The sequence below is a fragment of the Amblyraja radiata genome, chromosome 37 (assembly GCF_010909765.2).
Source record: "Amblyraja radiata isolate CabotCenter1 chromosome 37, sAmbRad1.1.pri, whole genome shotgun sequence".
Taxonomy (NCBI): Eukaryota; Metazoa; Chordata; class Chondrichthyes; order Rajiformes; family Rajidae; genus Amblyraja; species Amblyraja radiata.
Window position 1 is genome coordinate 20,476,735 of NC_045992.1, and position 4,594 is coordinate 20,481,328.

Sequence of the window (4,594 nt, forward strand, 5' to 3'; positions counted from 1 at the left end):
TTTACTGCAAATATATTGCTTGTTACTCGTTTACTTTGGTCGTACTTGTGTAAAAGAGAAATCGCCAGGATTCAAAGGACCTGAGCTACAGAAAGTTCATAATAAGTTATAAGAGTAGTATTAGTCAACCCTATCACCTCCATTCAATCATGGCTGATCAATCTTTCCCTCTAACCCCCATTCTCCGGCCTTCATCCTATAACCCCTGATGTCTGTACTAATGAAGCATTTGTCAATCTCTGCCTTAAAAATACAAATTGTCGGCCTCCCAACCCGATGTGGCAATTACGTTCACAGGTTCATCACCCTCTGGCTAAAGAAGTTCCTCCTCACCTCCTTTCTAAATGTACTTTTTTTAAATCCTGAGGCTATGGGCTCTGGTCCGTGACTCTCCCACTGGTGGAAATATCCTCTCCACATCCACTCTATCCAGGAGTTTTATTATTCCGTAACATGCAATGTGGTCCTCTGTCATCCTTCAAAGCTCTGGCGAGTACAAGCCCAGTGACCTCAAATGCTCATCATCTGTTAATACAATAATTCATGTGATCTTTCTCATAAACTCCTCTGGAAACTAGCCAATGCGGGAGATGGAGACCTCTCCAAGGAGAGGCTGAGCACAAGAACGTTATACATTGGAGAGCTGTAGATGTTGTATATATGGATTCAGCCAGGCATTTGACAAGTTTCTGCATCGCAGGCTGCTCCAGAAGCATAAATGACATAGGAGCCATTTAGAGATATCTGAATGTGGAGAAAATTGATTTCATGGAAGGAAGGTTGTTTTTCAGGCTTTGGGCCTGTGACTGGTGCTGTGCTTCAGAGTTCGGTGCTGGGCCATTTGCTGTTTGTCATCTATATCAATGATTTGGATGAGAACGTACAAGGGATGATTAGCAAGTTTGCAGTTACCACTGAAGTGGGTGGAATTGTGGATAGTGACGATGGTTGTCCAAAATTGCAGCAGGATCTTGATCGGTAGGACAGGTGGGCTGAGGAATGGTTGCTGGAGTTTAATACAGAGACATGTGAGATGTTGAGTCTTGGGAAATCAAACAAGGGCAGGACCTACACAGTGAATGGTAAGTCTCCGGTGATTGTTGTTGAGCAGCGGGATCTGGGAGTACAGGTAAAAAAGCTCACTCTTGAAAATGGTAGCTCATTAGTCTGACTGATGAAGGCCAATGCTGAAAACCGTTCTGCCCACCCTGTCTACCTGTGACGCCACTTTCATGGAAATATGTACCCGCACTCCCTCTGGTAGGCACAGCATGCTGGAGTAACTCAGCGGATCTGGCAGCATCTCTGCAGAGAAGGAATTAGTGAAATTTCGGGTCAAGACCCTGCTTCAGACTGTCTGAAGATGGGTCTCGCCCAACAGTCTGAAGAAGGGTCTCGACCCGAAACGTCACCTATTCCTTCTCCCCAGAGATGATGCGTGACCCGCTGAGTTATTCCAGCATTTTGTGTCTACCTTTGATTTAAACGAGCATCTGCAGTTCTCTCCGACACTCCTAGATCCCTCTGTTCTACAATGTTCTTCTATCATTCACTGTGAAGGTCCTGTCCTGGTTTATCAAAAGAACCCTGTTGGGTAGCTTCACAACTAATTCTGGTAACAGTTCGGCCCAAGACCACAAATAATCGCAGAGTTGTGAATGTAGCCCTGTCTGTCATACAGACCAAAATTTGACTCAATGTACAAATCACGCTGCCTCGGGCAACGCAGTCGACAAACACGTTGCACCCTGGTCATCTTTTGTATCCCCGCTCCCATCCGGCAGAAGTACAGAAGCTTGAAATTCGTACCACTGGACTCAGGTACAGCTTCTTCCCCTTTGTAATCAGGCTTCTGAACAGTCATTCCATAAGCTAAGGTACTGTCCGAATCTACTCTACCGCTCTGTGGACATTAGACTTTGTCTCTGGAACAGAAGCGCTACAATGCTGAAGTCTATATTTTGCAATCTCTATCTTCCCCTTTGCTCCACATATTCTTCTTCAGTTTGCCTTGATTGTATTTATGTAGAGTATTATCTGATCTGGTGGAAAGCAGATATTTTCACTATACCTTGGCACTCGTGACAATAATGAACTATAAACTAAAAGTAAGATTCTCTAATCCGAACATTTAAGACCATATTTGGACAATCGGTTTTAGTTTTGACCACACTGCTGCAGGAATTATGTTGTTGAGCTGAAAAGCGAAGATAGCGAAGATTTACGAGGACTTTTAGTTCATAAAATCATAAGTAGATTGGAGTAGAGGGTGGGCAAAGGGGGTGGGGTTAGGAAAATAAATTCAGTTCTTAATGAGGGTTGACATAGGATCAGAAGATGTTGAGTCATTGTGGATAGAGCTGAGAAATTATAAGGTTGAAAATACCTTAATGGGAGTTACTGTCTTTACAGTCGCCCAAACAGTAGCCGGGATATTGGAAACAAGTTATAATAGGAAATAAAATGTGCATGTAAAAAGGCAATGCTACAGTGGTCATGGAAGATTTTAATATGAAGGTAGACTGGGAAAAATTAGATTGGTACTGGACAACATGAACGTGAATTTGTGGACTGCCTCTTTGAATCTTAGAGCAGCTCGCAGAGGAGCCTACCAGGTAAAAGGCAATTTTGGTTTTAGTGTTATGTAATGAACTGGATTTGATAAGGGAAGTCAAGGTAAAGGAACCATTACGAGGTAGCGAAGACAAAATTATAAGTTTTAATATGTAATTTGAGAGGGAGAAGGTTAAATCGGATGTGTCAGTATTGCAGATGGGAAAAGGGGACTACAAAGGCATGAAGTAAGAACTGGCCAAAGTTGACTGGAAAGGGAGCCTAGCTGGGATGACGGTGGAACAGCAATGGCACGAATTTCTGAGAATAATCTAGAAGATGCAGGTTCTTTTAATTCCAAAGAGGAAGAAAGATTCTAGGGGGAGAAATAATTGACCGTGGCTGACAAGATGTCAAGAACAATATACAACAAAATCAGAAGGCGTTTTACATTGCAAAGGTTAATGGGAAGTCAGAGCATGTGGAAACTTTTAATGAACAACAGAGGGAAACTGAAATACAATACGGGGAGAAAAGATGAAATACGAACGCCAGTAATAAAAAAGAAGATGGCAAGAGTTGCTTCAGTTATATAATGAGCAAGAAAGAGGCAACAGTTGACATTGGACTAATGGAGAATGATGCAGATGTAGTAATGGGGAATAAAGAAATGGCCGAGTTGTTGACTAATATTTTACAAATTTGGACCGAAGGGCCTATTTTTGTACTGCATGACTATTTCTCGTCTCCCCCCCATCCCTCTCCCCCTCCCCCTCCCCCACCCCCCCCCCCCCCCCTCCCCCTCCCCCTCCCCTCTCCCTCTCCCTCCCTCGCTCAGTTGTCTTGTACAACTGTATAAGAGGGAAAGGGAGAGAGAGACAGATAGAGAGGAGAGGAGACACGAGGCTGAGAGGGAGGGATGGAATTGGGAACAGATAGAGACAGAGAAACATGAGAGATGCGCGGGGGGGAGGTGAGAAAAAATTGACCGTGGGGGGGAGGGGGGGAGAAAATAAACAGTAGAAGAGGAGGCAGGCGAGAGGAAGATAGATATATAAAAATAGTGAGAGAGAGCTACAGAGAGACAGGCAGACATGCTATCTTTCTCCTCTCCCCATTGTCATTGATCTGAAAGAGTAGGGGAGAGGGATGGAAGATAGACAGAGAGAGAAAGGTAAGAGAGGGAGGCTGATACTCTCCTCTACCTATATCCTCTACTGTTTTGACGACTGTATCAGAGGGAGAGGGAGATAGAGAGAGGGAGAGAGAGAGAGAGGGAGAGGGGCAGAGACTCTCTCCTCTCTATCTCTCCACTTCCAATTGTATTGTACAACTGTATCAGAGGGAGTGGGAGAGAGTAAGTGAAAGAGATAGAGGGGCTGGATAGGGGAAGCAGCCACACACACACACACACACACACACACACACACACACACACACACACACACACACACACACACACACACACACACACACACACACACACACACAGAGTGGGTAGGAGAAGCAGACACAGAGAGAAAGATGGAGTGACACAGAGAGAGAGAGAGTAAGGGACAAAGAGACACGCTTTCTCTCTCTCCTCTGCTCATTATCTTGTACAACAGTAACAGAGGAAGAGGGAGAGACAGAGAGAGAGTGAGATAAATAGGAGGGAGATGAGAGGAAATGTTGAGGGAGAGAGAGAGAAACAGGTGCACACAGATCAGGGCACCAAAATCTCCCCCCCCCCCCCCCCCCCCCCCCCCCCCCCCCAACGACACACGGAAACTCACATGTCGAGAGCTTGCTAGACCACAAGCCAGGCAGATATGGTGTGACCTACTTTCGACAGGCAGTTGTAGTGGAACAGACAAATGTTCTGTAGACCACATCCGCAAGAACTGCCGCCTCCTCCCAGGCACCTGCTACTTGTTGTTTTCCATTCCCCTGCATTTGCTCGATCTCTGTCAGCTTTTGTTTCCATTTGACTCAGAATTTTCTGAAGCCACAGGATGCCAAATTGTACAAGTCAGAAACAAACAAGTGATTTCTCCCCCTC